The sequence below is a fragment of the Camelus dromedarius genome, chromosome 6 (genome assembly GCF_036321535.1).
Source record: "Camelus dromedarius isolate mCamDro1 chromosome 6, mCamDro1.pat, whole genome shotgun sequence".
In the NCBI taxonomy this organism is placed as follows: domain Eukaryota; kingdom Metazoa; phylum Chordata; class Mammalia; order Artiodactyla; family Camelidae; genus Camelus; species Camelus dromedarius.
In genome coordinates, this window is record NC_087441.1 from 36,980,452 (window position 1) to 36,999,792 (window position 19,341).

The following is a 19,341-nucleotide window of genomic DNA, read 5'->3' on the forward strand; positions in this document are numbered from 1 at the left end:
AGATTTCCAAAAATATCATCTGACCTATTTCTGTCCATGAACATCAACATTAATATATTCACCTGTTTTTTTTAAAGGAAAAAAATTTTGCTTAAAATAAGACATTGGTTGATTCAGACATATCACAAATCTTCATTTCTCTTCCAGCTGATTTTCCAGTCACTGAACACTATTATACATGGTTCTCCCAGGTCGTGAGATATGGCCTAAGCCATAGAATTTTAATGTTTGCTGCTTTTCCTGGGTTGATCATTGAGTTGTCTGAAAAAATATTTAGAAGCTGTTTAATATTTAACATGTCTTAACAAGTCTGTTAGTCTAAGGATTTTTTCATGAGTTACTGAGCTACAAGTCTTTCGTTGTCTTTCTTCTTTTACCATCCATGTCAAGTACATGTCAATATCTGATTTCAAAAATTACCACTATTAATCAGTCACTTGGTACTCTGTGCACCCAACCACAATACATAGTTTCATCATGCAATTTTACTTTGGTAGAAATCAGTTGAAATAAACTGGTCTCTGTCAGACTTTATTACCTAGCTTATGGTATTCATTTCTCTGATCACAGGAAACTAGCTTCAGCCATTCAATCCCCAGAGTCATCACTTGGTTTTTATTGTCTGATAACTATACGGATAAAGAACCCAAATATACAAAGAGATCAATCATTAGGATGAACAAAAATATAATGAAAACTCCAAATGAGAAGCAAGGCAATAAATCCTATAGAGACTTCAAGGACAGCAAGATCTCAAGTAACGTTTGAAAAGGGAAAAGTTTTGTGTTTGTCAGGAGGCAAACCCAACCTCTTCGCAGCTTATTTGGTCAGCAAGTTTACGAAATATCATAGACACTCCATGAATTAGTATGACTCAAGAAAACCCATAGAAATGTTATCTGGCATCTAAAGCTGTAACAGATGGCACACCTATCTATATGCGCATTAATGTGAGCTGATATACACTTGCAGGAAATCAGTGTTATAAAGTGGTATACCCACAGGAGGCCTTCCAGTACTGAAATGCTCACTTAGACTCTCATTTCTCTTATAAATAAAACATGGTTTTTCTATACTTTCTATGAAGCAGCAACATGGTTTCCTTAAAAGTTAAGGACTTTAGAAAGCTTTCAGAATCTCCCTCTATACTTCATATATATATATAAAATGATTGAGCAAGAAAATATAAATATTATATCTTGGATATAAATACCTTGGATATTTATTTTTCTTGTCAACTATTCCCTTAAATCTAGCTCTGCATTCTACCACTCCTCAGCTGATCATTCACAAAAGGAAAATCTCCTTTCCCAAAATCAATTTGACACTTACATTCACATCTTTTTATCTTCCTTAAGGAACCAGATCTGTTTACAGGCATCTCATTTAAGAAGCATTCTGGTGTGATGTGGAAGGAATTAAGAATGAAGGAAATTGATCTGATCTAATTTGATGTAACATAAGCAAAGTTGTTTATTATAGACAAATTCCCTCAACTGTGAGTTGCTGTCCACTAAAGGAAGTTTCATATAAATGATTACATGAAAGGGGAGATGTAAAAATCTGGCAGACATAGCCACCACAATATTAATTTTCTTTTTCCATAAACAGTACTTCAAACCCCTCCAGCCAGGTGCATCCAGAAGTCTCTCAAATGCAAATTACAAAAATATCCTAATATGTATGTGATGAAATTAACCACCCACATTTGGAGATTTGTGGGAGGTTAAGAAGTCAAAATTTAAAGATATCAACCACAGGAACTCATCAATCTCCAGACCTTTACTCTACAGACTGAAATAGCCTCAACCACAAACATTAAGCCATAATCTCCAAAAACGTCTCAGTTAAATGGTACAAGAAAAAAGTGAAGACAGTTTCAGCGAAAGACATGGCTTCTCTAGTTTTCACCTACTTAGATTACTGAGTTATCACTGTTAATTCTTTGTAAGACACATTATATATTGATTTATTTCAGTAGCAAATTATGGGAACATGGCAGTCAGGAGTCCTGAGTAAATGGGGGAAACTCCAGACATTGGGCTAGACCAGAGCTACTTAAAGTGGGAGCCATGAACCTTGGTGGTCCAGGTAAAGAAAATTTAGAAAGTGAGAGTTAATGTTTAAAAGCTTTTATGGAAATTTCATATTGCCAGGACAGTTTTATCATATTTTACAAAGATGTCCATCCTCAACATATTGTAACTTTAAAGTAAAAATGATAATCACAATGATGAAAATTTGGTTAGACTACACAGGTCCTACTAATGTCCTGACCAGGGTAGGCATCAAAATAAAGGCATAGTAAAGACAGTTTGTACTTTCTTTAAAGTTTGATCCAACTCCAGCTTGCTAATGATGTTCTTCTGGGTAAAGATCATAGGAAGCAGAAAGACTTGGATTGAAATCATTACTAGCTGTGTAGCTTTAGGCAATGTTGCCCTCAAACCCAGCAAGCAGGGACCCTTCCCTGGGTCCATGCCTAGGATGCTCTACACTTTGGAGTACTGCCCTTAGAATTGTCCAAGACTCCCACAGAGTGCTTTGAACTAGTCTTCCAGGAAGAGTGTCCACATGGGTCTTAGATATCAACCACAGAACTCATCAATCTCCACTCCTTTACTCTACAGACTGAAATAGCTTCAACCACAAACATTGAGCCATAATCTCCAAAAACGTCTCAGTTAAATGGTACAAGAAAAAAGTGTTCCCACCTCTGTCAGCCTCCTCTGGCCTGTTTTTCCCTTTCAGGGAGCTTTACAGCACTCTGCCTATACCTCCATCCCATTTCCCACTTGTGGGGTAGACCAGATGCACCAAGGAGCTCCAGCATTCATGCCTTTTGTTTCCTTCTGGGGTTGCATGGCTAGCCTGGTTGTAGGAGGACAGCCTGACTAACATATTAATTCCAAGTGATATGAAATGTTTCAAACTGTTTAACAGACAGGGGCCCAGCAAAAAGTGCCCTTAGCCACACGCGTGCACACACGCACACACACACACACGCACACAGAGGAGGGTGGGAACCCTGAATTTAAGCAAAGTCCTTAATATTTCTAAACCTCCATTTCTTTGTTGGTTAAATGGGGGGGAAATAATACTTACATCACTATGCTGTCCTGAGAATTAAATTGCATAGAATATATAAAGCATCCATTACAGTGCCTGATCCAATGTAAGTTCTCAATAAAAAATATTGTGAATATTCTAATATTGTAATTCAGATACACTGAACTATACACTGATAAATTAGTTTTATATGTGTTTTCTTTGTTTAAGGAGAAAGAGAAACATGAAACAAAAATTTTACTTCACAGTACTTTGCACTCTAGACACAACCTGTAACACTCTATATTTTTAAATACAGACCAAATTAAATAGTAATTTAACATTTTTACAGACATGTGCAGTAGGTATTATGTCAGGTTTTATCAAGGTATACATATTCATTCATTCTTCAGCAAATACTTAATGATCATTATCTATGTGCCAGACACTATGCCAAAGTTCTCATCCATCGAATTATTTTACAGAATGGAATATTAACATTAAAAAAGGGCATTGCTATTTATATATACATTGCATTTATATTTATATAGTAGTAGATGCTTTCATTATTATTCCCATTTTGTAGAGAGGAAACTACTTTTCCAAGAGGACTTCTACTTTGTGCAAATTCACCCAGGTTGGAATTAGTGGAGTACGGATTAAATTCCAAATCTTCTGACAGAAAACAAACATCTCACAGTTTAGAAACTAGCCTGTATGCAATTCAGCCCCTACCCCCATAAAAATGATAATCTTTAACTGGCTTTTCAAGTTAGAAAGAGTAAAATAAAACCTATTATCCCAACATAAGGTCCAGCTGAGCATGGCTGCAGCCTTGCTTCACATGTAGTCCACAGGGTAACAACATGAACATTACCTGGGAGAGTGTTAGAAATGCAGGTTCTCAGGCCTCAATCCAGGTCCACTGAGTCAGAATTTGTATTTTAATATGATTCACAGGGGATTCAGAGGCACATTAATTCCTAAGCGGCACTGGCCTACAACCCTGATAGCATCTCATCTTCAACCTGTTTTGATTCTCAAGCCCAAGTTTACCAATTCTCTCATCTGCTATGGAGATTTGAAGTTAGAGTCAGGCTTGACTTCTATGCAAACTTGCATAAGGAGAATTAACAGAAAGACTGTATACATTTCTTGATACACATAGTAAGTGCTCAATAAGGATGCATTCCCTGACTTCACTATCAACCAAAATCCTCACGCACTCCCTTATAACCCACCTCAGCTCAGTCCTCATTTGTATCTTGAGTCTAGCCCGGATTCTAGCCCGGATTCTAGCTCCTATTCTAGCTCTCCCTGGCTGATACTTCCTGCCTCCTTTCTCATCTTCAAATGGAATCTCCAGAGTGTCTCAGTGTGGGCTGCCATTCTCATCCCTCTTCAAATGATATCCTAGGGTCACAGATTTGCAGTACATGTGCAGAGATGCTTTAAGCTGATTGGCTGGCAAAGCTCATTTCATTTTATTTGCATGAATTTGCATGCCTCCAGGTGGAGCACTGTACTCTCAAGTTAACCACAAACCTTTAAATACCCTTTGTCTTAACACAAGTCACATTCCCAGAAGTATGTTTCTTGTCACACCCCTGTAGGCTTTTGAGTGTGAGTTTTTACCCTCCAACTCCTTTAGATTTTATCCTTATTTACTACTGAGGAATAGGTGGGCAAACAGTTTAATCTATTAGCTAGTGATAGACAGAGGTCCCTTTGCTTAAACAGACCTGTCCTATCCCCCAACCCATGACTCTCTTGGTATGTGGTTCTCTGCTGCCCTCTAAGGGCCTCTGCTCACTTTACCCACTGGCCTTGATTCATAACCATTCCAAACCCTTAAGAATACTTGTTCTGATTTTTTAGTACGTGGAGTGCATTGTATGGAGTGTATCCAGGTATAATTACAAAGTTTCACATTGTAAAAGATGTATTTGAAGTATAAAATATATTCTCTACCTGCAAGTGCCCCATTCATGAGGTCCTCTCCATAGCACTAATCCCACTTTCTTGAAACATCATGACTTGTCCATTTATAGTCTCCACTAAGGGGACAGCCCTGTCAGAACAACATAATCCAGCCTGAGCATGAAGTAAGGCCTACAACAGAAATGGTGACACAACAAGATAACACTACACACTCATTACAATGGTAATTTTAAAAAAAACTGACAATGTCAAATCTTGGCAAGGGTACAAAAAACTGGAAATTTCATATACTGCTACAGGAAATTTAAAATGGTAAAGTCTCTTTGGGAAACAGTTTGGCACTTTCTAATAAAGCTAAACATGCTGTTATCATATTCCACTTCTAGGTATTCACCCAAGAGAAATGAAAACATATGCCCACACGAAGTTGTATATAAACAAATGTTCAAAAAGCTTTATTCAGAACTTGCCAAACCAACTCAGTGTCCTACAATAGGTAAATTATGGCATATTTATACAATGAAATACTACTCAGTAAAAAAAAGGAGTGAACTATTGAAACACATGATAACTTAAATGCACCTAAAAAGCACTTGACTAAGCTAAGGGAGCTACAAATGAAAGCATACGTACTGTATGATTCCATTTGATATGAAACTCTAAAAATGGCAAACCCAATATATAGGAAACAGATCAGTGGTTACTTGGGCCAAGGTGGGATGGATTGAGTGGGAAGGGACATAGAACTTTGGAAGGTGATGGATATGTTCTATATCCTGATTGTGATAGTGTTCACACGGGGGTTTAAATTTGTCAAAAACCCCACTAATGTACACTAAAAGGGGTGCATTTTATTAAGTCAATGAAATTGACTTAAAACAAGCAAATAAATAGGTAGATAAATACTAGCAATTTACAAGGTCATAATCAACAATTCGTGAGCTCCCCATGATGACGTTTCTTTGGCTTACCTCTCTCGAGCCCCTTTTAATTGAGTTCTGATAGCAAAGCACAATGACATGTCTCAATAGCATTGTGAAGGACAACAAAAAATCAATTTTCAAACTGTTTTTAACTAATGTGTGATGCAGAGCATTAGTGTCCTTCTATCTAAAAAAATACATATTTAGTTCAATCTAATTATTTCAGAATATTTTAACTCAGTGAACCTTTCTGCAAATATCATCCTTTCTAATAAAGAGCCTAGTTGAATCATAACAAAAGTGAAAACAATAACAAATTAATGTGGCAGAATGAAAAAAAGGCTGGACTAATGATCAGTGTTAACACAACCACTAAACAGCTGCTCAGCTCTTCCCAGAATCAGCCTTACCCTTAACTACATCTTCTTGAGCCTTTCTCTTCTGGCTTTGGACCATCTGTCGTTTGGCAGATAAATCATATTCTGAGACATCTCCATTCTCAAACCCTATGAATATGACTAATTCTAGGCAAGACCACGATGGTCTATTTTAACATTTTGTTTTCCTTAGTTTCATTTAAAACCCTAACACATTGGGGAAAAACAGAAAATTTCAGTGGCAAAAAGCAGCATAATTGCTTCTGGGAAGTTCCCCTTACCTTCTGCAAGCTTTTGGTAGCAATTCAATAAATTTTCAAGCCTTGCAAAGAAGAAGAATACCATATAATTTCCTCTGGTCAATAACGAAGATTCACTGGGAATTCAGCTAATTCTGAAGCCTCACAAATTTTGAGCATCTGTAGGATTTTTCTCCTTAGCTGCACTTCAATCTCAGTTCTGAATATAATATTTTAATTAGTTATGATCATCTTCAGTTATCATTCCTCTTCCCAAATTTTATGTATCACTTATGAGAAATGAAAAGAAAATTGTCTTTCTTGATCTCTGAAATAGCCCAGAGTATTGAGTTGATTTCTAAATCTATTTTCTCAGTTGAGTAGGGGAAGAAAACAAAATGGAACCAGGTTGCTGAGTCAAATAGAAGAAGTTCAGAACTGAGATAAACAGCTAAATTACCATTTCCAATACATCACATCAACAAGTTCATAGACAGTCTAGAAAGTTCTACACTCTAAACCTTTCTACCAAACATGCACTAAATATATCATCTAAGGTGAAGTGAGAAATATGAAGGCAATGTTATCTTCATATACGACTATTCCTAGGAGTCTATTTTGTTTCAACCAAGTTTATCAGGTTATTACTCTCTTGAGAAGCTATCTGGCTTGCACTCAGAGCAGTCAAAATACTTGATTTAAAATGTAAAATGAAAATAGCGCTTACATGTGATAAAAACCAATTTAGTTTCATTCAGAAATAAAAATAGACCCTTGTACAACCCACTGTTTATTCTTCTATTTGAACAAGTTTTTACATTTCAGAAGACCACTTTACCTTCTGCACAAAAGCAAACATTTGAAATGACCACAGGGCAGTATGCAGGAGGTTCTCAAAACAGGAAAATTACTTTCATTCTTCTACTGTTTTCCCCCTTCCCACTTGCAGCTTGGAGCATTGACTGGTGACTTATCCTTATGCCTAAGAATTAGTGGATATAACTAAACTAAGAGATAAGAATTGTGCTGTAAAAAGGATCACTGAAGAGGCAGGGCGCTGGTGCTCCCATCACAGGAGACTAGTCACAGCTTTGATTTATTTGCAGCTCCTGGCACACTAACCGCCTGCACAGCTAGTAAACAGAACAGCTAGCCAAAGATCAAGACAGTTCACACGTTAGAATGTTTTGCTTACCAAGAAAGCATCTACTATATTTGAAAGAACCTTTACACAAAAACAAACACGGTGGAACCAAAGGCAGTGCATATTATAACTACACTTCCTCTGAAGGAAAGCACTTTTCTCACTAAACATCCAGACAGATTCACATTACTGCAAGCACTTGGCAGAGCTGTGATTCGAGGTACTGGTGGCCTCACCATCAGAAAAATATAAAGGCTAACACAGCCTACCCCTGTCACCTCTTGCTACTCCTGTTGCTCCTTTCTCCAAGTAAGTAGGGAAAAGTCAAAACCAAGTAAATAAAAGTCAAAATAAGACTAATATTTTTCTTTACTGATGAGTTTTATGAATATGCAGTTTCACCCCATCCCCCCCAAAATCTGTATTTGGGATCCTCATGAGTTAAACAGGTCTCCATTTCAGCTTTCAACATTGCCACAGTTAAACACACACGGACTCACCCCAAGTATATATACACAATCTTCAGGGAACCCAGATATCCAAAGCATACATTTCACCCAATTCAGATCCACATGAGACCATGTAGTAGGCCTGTCAGATTATGTTCATATTCAAAAACAGTTATGAGAAGCAAAATGCTTTTATCTTTGGGTTTTTTGACCCTGCCTCATCACAAATATGACAAATGAGACACAGAGGACTCCTCTCTTCCTTACTGCCCACAGTAAGTGCTAAATATTTAGAATGAAACTGGAGAATCCCCAGCCCTAATTTAGCAAGCAGACAAACCAATTAAAAGCAACAATCGAAAAACCTCAGCTGACTCTAATCCTACAGTTCAGAGGTGGCTTCTGGCGCCATTTTCAACACATAGGATCAATGCCCTAAGAGAAATGTCACACTGAAATTAGTGCTTGTTACTCTCTTTAGTAAAGATATTTCCTTATTTCCTGTGAGAGTGAGTTTTAGGGAACAAAATTTGGTAAAGAGGCCCAAATTAGTCAGAGTCAAACGGTAAGTTTCACTAACAAGGCTCCAGGGTACATTTTTCTGTAGTTGCGTGTGTGTGTGTGTACACACAGTTTTGTACCTGTTTTTCTAATTTATGACTAAAAGAACAATAACTAAATATTACAAATGGTAACATCTTTTCCTTCACTGAGTAGAAACAGGGGACAAAATTCCAAAGCCATTCCTGGTAGTATCATTGTAGATTTTGCTTTCTGCTTATGGTTTTCATTATTGTATGTCATTAAGTATGAAAGAGATTAAGAAGTGACAGAAGATGAAAATATCAAACGAGGACACTTTTTAAAAATGTGCTTTAGTGAAGGAAAAGTACCGCTCTCTTCATTTCTCTACTGGCATGCAGTAGCATGCATGGCTCAGTCCCCTAGTCCCAACCTACTCCTACCAGGAACAAGGACCCTCCTTTGATCCCTGTCCCAACACCCTCAGTTTATTCCCTGAGAGACCACTTCATTATGCTATCTGACTCCTTTCACGCTGCCTGCTCTAGATTTGCAGGTCCTCTACTTGCAAAGCTGTTCCAACCATTCAAAGCTTTTAATCCACATTTGAAGAGAAGCAGCCTCTTCATGTCCCTCAGTCCATGTGCAGTCACAGTTTGCAACAGAACATGCCCACATGCTTAGCTGAATGATGTGGACTCATAGGTGCTCTGGCAGTAGCATCTTTGCACAGGCAGGACAATTATACATCTACTCCCCCTCAGGCTCACGGAGAGAGGACACCACCCGCCCCAAACCAGTGCCACCAGCTAGCTCTCCCTCTGGTTCTTTTCAGCCCCCACACAGCTGTTACAGTGCTGAGAGGGAAAGCACAGCTGCCTCAGTTTGACTCACACCTACGGGCTTGTCTTCATTCCCACTCTCATTTCTGGGAACCCTGACTGCTTGCATCTCTCCTCCCCTTTTATCTGCCTTACAGGAAGTGCAAGGCCGTGGGCAGAGTCCCCTTTGTCTTTCTGTTTAGATCAGACATGTAAATAAACACATCTGTTTGGCTAGGGTACAAGCAAAGCCTTAAATAGTAGCATTGCCTGAAAGACATCACTAAGTTCTGTGAAAGAATTATTACAATTAAGACTTCTCATGACAAGGCAGCTTCATACAGCTAATCAAACAACAAGACACCACTTCACAAACACACTTGCCTCCTTTCTGCATGTATGAAAAATGCTGGTACTTAGCAATAGAAGGCAAAAGCAATTGCATAGAACAGTCAAGTAAATCCATGTTCTCAAAGCAGGGCACCATGGAGAAAATCACAGTCCTTTGAAATTACAACCCTCTCCAAAGCAGATAAAATCCTTTAAAAAAAAATCTGCCTCAGAAAATACAAGTTGTTTTCATGACTCTCTCTCCTCCCAATCTACTCTGTATTTGCTCATAAAAATGGATGTCAATACTGGATGTACATTTTGTTATTTGTGAAAAAAAATCTCTTGAGGATTGTCTGCTTTTTTAGTAGACAGATTATTACCCATTTTCTTAACTACCTTTCTTAAAGGGAAAATTAAAGGTCCCTGTTTCTCGTGTTTAAAAGAAAAAGAAACCCTAATCTACACTTACATAACACCAACACAATCTACACTTATGCAACACAATTTGTTCATTTAGGTACTTCCCAAATATTTGGAAAAGCCTTTAGCCCCACTTCTCTGTTTTCATGCCCAGGCCTGACTACTGTGCTGTCTAGAATGACAAAGTCCATTCTCTCTCCTGTAACTGTGCCCATCTTTCAGCCAGCAAGGTAACCGGGCACGTGCGAATGGATGGTCTGTCTGCCACGACAGCACTTTGCCACGCCACGAGTTAGCCACAGGCAGCTCTTGAGCCAGATCAGCCCAGACACTGCCCTGCGCTCTTTCTCAAGTGTTAATCCCTTTCTAAAGATCACAGTGCCTGACATGCAGACAGAAAGTCAGGACTCCACCAGCCAAGTTCCTTAGCTCAGCTCACAACACCAGTCCACTTTGCTTGAGGCCGGATCACATCACGTGCTTACTTTCTCATGGGGTGTTACAGTCTTCAGATAGTGCACATGATGAACCCTACCTCCTTCTCCATCTGGCAAACCCACACTCCTGAAGCCCAAGCACCTCCTCCAGGGCAAGGCTTTGCTGATGCCAAATGGCACTGTTTATCTTTCCCTTTTCAGTGCAACCATCAGACTTCATACTCACTTCCTTACTTCTATTACTAAAGTCCTGATTACACTGTACTATGGTAGTCTGTCTGTCTGTCTGCCCATCCTGCTCCCTGGGCCCTGACTTTGTCCTTAGATTTCTTCTCGGGGTCTAATCTTAAAGTCATTTCTCAGGCTGACCTTCCCTGAAGGCTCAAAGCTGGTTTTCTCTGTTACGTGGTCCCATTTTGCTCCATTCTCTTTCTTTATATAAAAATCACATGTACCGTTTCTATTTTGCAAAACCTTAAATTCTGTGACTGTGGGCACCTTGAAAACCCTGTTCACAATTGCATCCCTAATGCCTGGGACAGTGCCTGAAATCTGTTCAACTGTCTGAAAACATCAGGTGAATGAATAAAGGCATGGTAGCTTCTTGAAAGCTGGAACTATGTCTTATTCAATTTTCTATACCCAGTCTATCCAAGTCAGTGAGCAGCCATTTTTTGAATCAATGATGAACTCAGTAAGTTGTGTATTATTCATTTATAACTGTACAAATATAGTCAAGTTACAACAAACTTGTTTCTCAAGGAACATGTATAACCTAATTTCTCCAAATTTAAAAAGATCACAGACATGGAAGAGTAGAGGAAATCACTAGGAATTTAGATTCTTAAGTATAATTTATTTTTCACTAATAGTATCTTGAAAATATTGTACCATGCCATAAAAAATTGCCTTGATGTATGTCCAGCAGCTAAACAAAGCCAATACATATTCATCCATGTTTATTGTCAAGCATGGAAAAATTAAATCATAGGTAATTCAGAGTAATTCAAGTCTTCACTTAGTTTTGCTTTCAAATTACTTTCTACTCATACTTGCATATTTTAAAAAATAATCGATTAGTCATAGTCAACATTTATGTGCAGAGACCATATTAGGCAGTATGGAGAAATGCAAAAGAAACAGGAGGGAGACAGATGGCTCTATGTAATATACATAATAAAATGTCCTGCTTTGCTCTGCTTTACTTGGATATTATGCATTCAATCTGTAATGCTTTATATTCTTTTGCATAGGTGTGGAGATTTTTCCTCTGATTAGACCTGAAATTCTTTGGCAATAAATATCTTCAGTTTTAGTTAACTCTTTTTTACCATTATTTGTCCTTCTTTCTTACTATATCAATTCATGCATTCACTCATCAAAATATTTATTGAATGCCTGCGATATGTCAGTTACTCTGCTAGACTCCTGGTATAAAGAACAAGATAAAGTCCCTGCTCCCACGGGCTATATTAAATGTGTATGTAAGAGGTGGGGTGGGGCAAATATTAAACAAGTAAACAGGGAAATATGAAAATGTTAGCTAGAAAAAGTACTGTAAAAACTTATATAATAGGTTAAAGGATTAGGAACTGATATGCATGAGGGTTATTTTGGAAGAAATGGCCAAGGAACATTAAAGCAAAAACCTGAATGTATTGAGGAAATGTATTGATCTGGGTAGAATAATGTTTTAGGCAGAGAGAACAAAAAGCACAAAGGCCCCAAGGTGGCAATGAGTCCTGGGAGTTCCAAGAACATCGGAAAGATAATGCGGCTGGAGCTGAGTGAAAGAGGGGCAGAGGGGCCTAACACGGGGTTAGAAAGAGCCAGGTCATGTAAGGCCAGCACAGACTATGGGGAAGCAGTTTAGATCTTATACTTATTCAGTGAGAGGCTTATGGAAGGTTTTGAGCAAGGAAGTGACATAACGTGATTTGCCTTTGAAGATTACTCTAGCTGCTCTGTGGCAAATGGGCTAGGACGGTTGCAAAATGGCAGCTAGACCAGTTGGGAGGTATTGCAAGGGCCCAGGCAAGACGTGGTAGTGCTCTGGACTGGGATAGTAGTAGCCTGGAGGTGATAAGAAGTGATCAGATTCTTAACAGACATTGAAAGTAGAGTCAGAAGACAGGACTTGTTAATGGTTTTCATAATAACTGTGACAAAATAAGAAGAAATGAGGATGGGTTCTAGGATATTAGTCAGAAAAGGGGTGAATAGTGATGCAGTTATGAGATGTGGAAGATGTAGAAGCCTGGAATAGGGTTCCCAAGAGCAGATGCTCCACAAATGCTAATTCGGTAATTAAAAAACAAAAAAGTACAAATTAATATCATTGCAAGCTGTTTATATAAGTGATAATAAGTACATAGCCTCAAATTCCAAATCTGTAGCATTTTAAAAAGTAGCAATAGTAATCAGAGCAAGAACTAGGAGAAAAGAACATCCCAAGAAAAATCATCTTTAGAAAATCATTTCAGACAATGGTGGGTCTTCGGCTTCAAATTTCACAAATCCTGAGAGCTCTTATATTAATTAAAATTAGTTTAAAGTTATCTGTTGAATGATTAACAATGATTCAATTCATTTATCTCTCACTTTTTTAGCAGAAGACTTTACTGTTTAGCACTAAAAAGACTCTCCTACCTCTAGACACGTGTTTTCAGAGAAGTTATAACAGACAGCTACATCATCTTTATTAACTGTCACAATGGTAATCAGCGAAGAACTTTCAACTTGACCTCTATGTAGCACTCAGAACAGATAAAGATTGGTTGCTATGATATCTTAATAACATAAATATCCATTCCATCAAGCCATGCTCTTGAAATTCATCTTCGAGTTTAATAGTGAAGTACCAGCTCCTTAATTGGTAAGGTTTGATTAATATGTCCTTTCTTACATCCACATGGCCCATTCGCAGTAGGTTAAATATGTTTCATTTTTCAAGTTACAACAGTTTGGGGATTTCTGCTTCCCTTTCATCTCTGATGTGAAGTACCGCACCTAAGAAACGTGAACTAATCTATTTTTAGTGATATTCTAGCTCCTTAAATTCAAGACTCTAGACATGTAATAAAGCGTTATTTCTTGGTGGTTTTATAAAGATCCAAAGACTAGACACTGGGGCAAGAAGGATGATTCCATTTGGATAGAATTTTTGAGTCAGGGAAATAGGAAGAGTTTTCTTTTGCTATTTATCACCTAAGATTAGAAATTTTTGCCATTACACTGCTCAGTAAACCCTAAGGATAGCTTACAATTGGTCTGAGTTACAATAATCTTGTGAAGATTTACTGCTGAGTTTCATGTTATTGTAAATGAAGGAAATTCTACTCACAGTCCAAATATCAAATGCAACTTCACATGGGGTCAGGCGTCGATGTGCCACAGGCTTTTACCATAAATCAGATACTCTGGAACAAATTCAGAGTGCTGACTTCCCAAGTTTCCATGTAATATTCTGGGCCTTTTTTTTTTTTTTTTAAACACATAGAGGGCAGCTGTAAATCATACACTAGTATAAAAAATGGGAGACTATTTTTTTCTCCTGGAATAAAAACTAAGTTAATGGCTGATTCAGGGAAACACTACTGTTGGCAGGGAGTGGGGCATCCTTAGAAGACAGGCAGAGGCATAGTCACTCCCTGGTCATTTAACAAGATCTACCAATTCTGTGCCGTATCTGTTCCAACATGACTCCTGTCCCAAATTCTGTCAGGTATTTGCTTTCATTTTATTCCAAGTGGAGAGTTAGTTTTCTTTTCTGTAACTGCTGGCTGGCTACTTCATATATAACTTGCATAATCATCTCCACAAGTCATGGAGAAGCTTTGCTTGTATCAGTAAAAATCCCTATCATTTTTAAAAAATTCTATCCCCTTCAAACCAGCATTTCTCTTCTGCTGGGATTGTCTCACCCTTTGTAGATAGCCTTATTTAATGGAGTTTTCTTTAAATGTCTCTAACTTGATCCTCTTCTGAAATGTCTCCTTGGCATGTTTGCCCAAAGTGGCCATGAAACACTGTGCACTGGGTTCACAACCTAGTGCTATACAAGAGAAGAGTCCTCATTCTTGACATCAAACTGGGCATATTGGGATGGGACTGTTTGTGCCTGGAGTAAGGAGTATATTTTCCTGATTCACACAACAGGATAGCAACAGCTCTGTTTTTGCTCCACGAACTCTGCCCCACAGACTTCCTCTTCACTCTGACACAGCGGGCAATTTCAACCAGCTTCTACTCTGTAGACCTTTCCAAACTAAAGTCTGGTACCTGCATCTGTGCCTCCAAAAACTCCAGGGTACACAGACAAGTTGTCCTAATATTGTTGTAACCACAGCCAATTCTGATTCCATGGGAAAACTGGGGCCAACCTTAATGTGAATGGTGAATATAATGAATCAAAATTTTAAATAAAATACAGTTTTAACCAATCAAATCTAGCTGTGTATTTAAAATTAATATCATTTGTGCTTATTCCAGGAGTATACAGGTTACATATAGGAATTTATTAATAAAGTTCATATTATAAAAAGGTCAAGTAAGGAAAAAAACCTTAGTTTATAAAACATTGAAAAAAGGCATCTGATAAAATTTAACATCCCCTCCTAAAGGAAAATCTCTTAAAAACATGAATAGAAAGATGTAGTATATTAAAATCAATCACAACTCTTCCAGCCAGCCTCATATTTAAACACTGCATGTCTGCTATTAATGCCATATGATAGTATTAGTATGCCACAAATAATAATTATTCTCTCCACAAATGATGCACACATGATTACTCTGATTCAGCCCAGCCGATGAAATTAAATAAGAAAATGAAACATAAGTGAAAAGTACTGAAATATGGAAAACATGTAAATATTTATCTATCTAGAAAAAATAAATGAACCAATGAAGAAGCTACTATAAATAGAAAGTGAACTCAGTAAATTGGACAATCAAGCCAAAAAGTTAATGTTTCCAAAATTAGAAAATGTAAAGTGAAAACATTTCACATGGAAGAATGACAAGAAATTCAAAAGAACTACAAAGAAAATTAACTTCACAAGAAATTAGATCATTTACTTGAAGAAAATTATAAAATTTTATTCAGAAGCATAGAAGCAAAATGAACATGTGGAAAACAATCAGATAGTGAGATAGAAAAGAACTTTTTAAATAAAAATACAAATTTTCTCCCCCAAAATAAGCTACAGATTTATTTCTGTTTCAGTCAGAACATCAATTTTTTTTTTCAATGAACTGATCAAAATTATACTAAAATTCTCTGGCTATCCAGGAGAATTATGAAAGAGAAGAAGAATGAGGGAGGACTTGTCCTTTCAGAACCTAAAATGTATTCTAAATTTGTCATAGTTAAGAAATGGTAGTATTTTCAAAATAAAGAAGCATAACACAAACATAAACATTCATAGGTAAAGATAAAGATGGCTTTTCAAGTTGCACAGGAAAGATAAATAATTTAATAAATGAAGCTGGGACAATGGTTGAGTAATATGGAAAAAAAAAATCAGGCAGATTCCTGCTTCATCCTTACCCTAAAATGAGTTAGAAATAAAGATTAAATTTAAAAGTAGAGCCATAAAAGTGCCATAAGCATATAGGTATAATATTTATATACTTGGTAATTCTATATATTATAGAATTTTATATTATATTATAGATACAAAAATATAAAAATGACATAAAAAGTAATAATCATAAAAAAAGTATATTTGACCTCACATAAATGTAAAACACATGTATTAGACACCTATTAAAAATTACAGTGTTGATACATATGCAAGCAAAGATTATGTGCATCAATAGCATGATCTCATTTTGGAAAAAAAGACTCAATAAATATGTGTTTGAATAATATGACTATATATAAAATTACAAATTTGGATGTTTATAAACAAAGCTTTTGGTCTTGAACTGAATTTAGTTTCTAAATCTGAATCTCCAACTAGCCAGCCTTATAGCAGGCAATTTCATTTAGTTCTTGTGTTATAATTTGGCCCCATCCAGTGATTTAATAGCCCATTTAGATCGTGTAAATCAGTTACAGTTTAGTTCCCTAGTGCATCCTAGACATTTTTTCTCACCTCACCTTCTAGCTGTCAGTGTTTCAGGGTATCAAGCACCTGCCTTCCATAGACAGCAGCTGGCCGCCTATCTATAGTGGGGAGAGGTTGTGAAGAGAAATCTACTTTCTATGCTGTATTGCACTGCCTCTGTCAGTGTCCTGACTGTGAGCCACATCAGGAGGGGTGCTGGTGGGGGCCACATCTGGCTGCTGGCAGCAGCCTAGAAGGGTGAGAGCTCAGAGATGCAGCAGCTCCGTTTCTCTCTCCTTCTTCCATGCCAGCCTGCACATCAGCTGCCCATCCCAGTAAGTCACGAAAGTCCATCTTTAGCCCACTGTTAAGAGCAACTCCCTGACATGTCAATCTTAGACCAGGTTAGTACGCTGGAGACTGGGTGGAGGGTGGGGCGTGGCTGGAGGCCCCTCTGGTATCTAAATGAGCCATGTGACCATCTCCCTTGCTTTACCAATGCAGGCAGATGTGGTGCACACTTTTAAACTGCAGCCAAGAGACAGCGCATCCATCTCCTTTTCTCAAGTATCTGCATACTCCCTGGGGGCTTCTTATATTTCTGTCCTTCTTTTTCATTTGGTATTCAGCACAAATAGTCGGGGAATAAAACAATACCAGGTCAGTTTTCTCTCTCTCTTCTTCGTCTAAAACTCCATTCCTCTCTAGGCTCAACATGGTTCAAAGTACTTTATTCTGTGAAGGCGAGTGAAAAGGGGGTTCCTTAGCTCTTTACCTCAGCAGATATGTTCGGTCCCAGCAGCCCTCCCTGCTCCATAAGAACTCATGATCTAAACTGGAGATGGTCATGAGGAACAGAACAGAGAAGTAAATGTTCTGTGATTCTGCAAGTTACTATGACACACTATTATTACTTCACATTCCATTCTTTACATATATCCATCTATGTACGTATTTATAAATATTGTTGATATAGATGTAGAGATAGAGATAAACAGAGAGAGATTGATAGAACATAGCCTGCAGATGGTACATATCTAGACATTAATAGAGATTGAGAAATGTTTCACACTTGCCCAACATTTATTACATTTATAGATAAATGCTAAAAACACTTTTAAAATATTATTTTCTAAGTTCACAGCTGTCCAGGCAATCTTCTAATTCACGTGGGTAACAATTATGTTTTGAAAGTGTTGAGAAAACCACTGAATCATGTAACCTCATTTATCAGTGTGGCTGGCTTAAGCCTTGATTTGAAAAGCTCTTTCTAGGAGGAAAACAGACTACATCAGAATATGTACAAGTATGTGTTTCATTAGACAAAGCAGAAAGAATCCGTAAAGTAAAATCCTGCTTTACTTTCCAGATATTAAAGCCACTGGGCAGTTAAGCAGGGTTACCAGGTATTATCTTTCTAATTCCTACCATGTGCTGTAATCAAAAACCTCTTCAGCATCATTTTGATATAAGGTAACATAAAATATTCATGCATTATTCAATGTAAAACTAACATTTATTTTTTAATGAATGCTTATCAATTCAGAATAATACTAGGAACATCTTTCCTTTAAAATTGATTGTGTTTGATCAGAGAAGCCCACTGATTATAAATCTTACTTTTCCTAACAATGAGGAAAAAGGTTATGATTGCCTCATCACGCTCACCACAAATCCAAAGCCACAAATACTAAAGACAGCTATATTAAGTGAATAGTAACACTGAGATAAGCTAATTATAACTCAGAAATCTTGAGACCCAGAGTGCTGATTTAGCACGTATAACTTTCCTGTTGTGTTTCAAGAATCATCATATTTTCTAACTGAATAATTCAATTTCTTGCAAGAAATATACTAGGATTGCATCTTAGAATAAGCAGTAATGTTAGGAATTGGCTCAACTCTTTATAATTTCAAACCTTTAACCTAAGTTTCCCAATGGATATTGCTTATAAGGAAAAGGGGAAAGCAAGAAATAGCCCAGTACTCTGACTTTCAGAAACTTCAAATTCACAAGTGCTGCAGAAAATTCTAGTCAACGGCAGTGGTGATCAGGAATAGTGTGTGGAAGCAAAGAAATCACTCAGGGCCAAGTTCTCTTGCTCTGCCAGACCCCAAGTTATTCAAGAAGTATTAGGCCACCGTCCTGCACCCACAACCCACTCAGCCCTGACCCCTTGGCCAGGGCATAGGCAGAAAACTCAATGTAACTTGGTTACACAGCTATTCTTTCTCTCTGTGAGTTACCCACTTTAATCTAACTCCTTATATCATCAGGGGGCAATGACATAGAGTATATGTTTCAGTTGAATTTCACTAGTCAAATAACATGGCAAATCTTGCATGTGTGTGTTAAATGTAATAATTCCTACATCTATATAGCATTTTAACAAAGCACCTTAAAATACATGCTTCATTCGACTTTGGGCCAAGTATCAGAGTTTAATATAATAAATATAAACACTTTAAATATTTTAAAAGAAATGATTTTAACTCAAGAAATAAGATACTTACAAAATAACTAGAAGTTTGGAAGGAGTGGGCTCTGGGCTGGGCCTCCAGGAATAACCCCTGAACAGGACAACTGCTGATGCTGCCACAATCAGAAGGTAAAAATCAAGAGACACAGGGACT

At 37.4% G+C, this 19,341-nt stretch overlaps 1 long non-coding RNA gene across 1 annotated transcript in view; it reads right to left on the bottom strand.

Annotated features, from left to right (window-relative positions):
- Positions 1 to 19,341, bottom strand: part of LOC105088353 (uncharacterized) — an 88,420-nt gene that overhangs the window by 52,809 nt on the left and 16,270 nt on the right. The gene's annotated exons all lie outside the window — the stretch shown is intronic.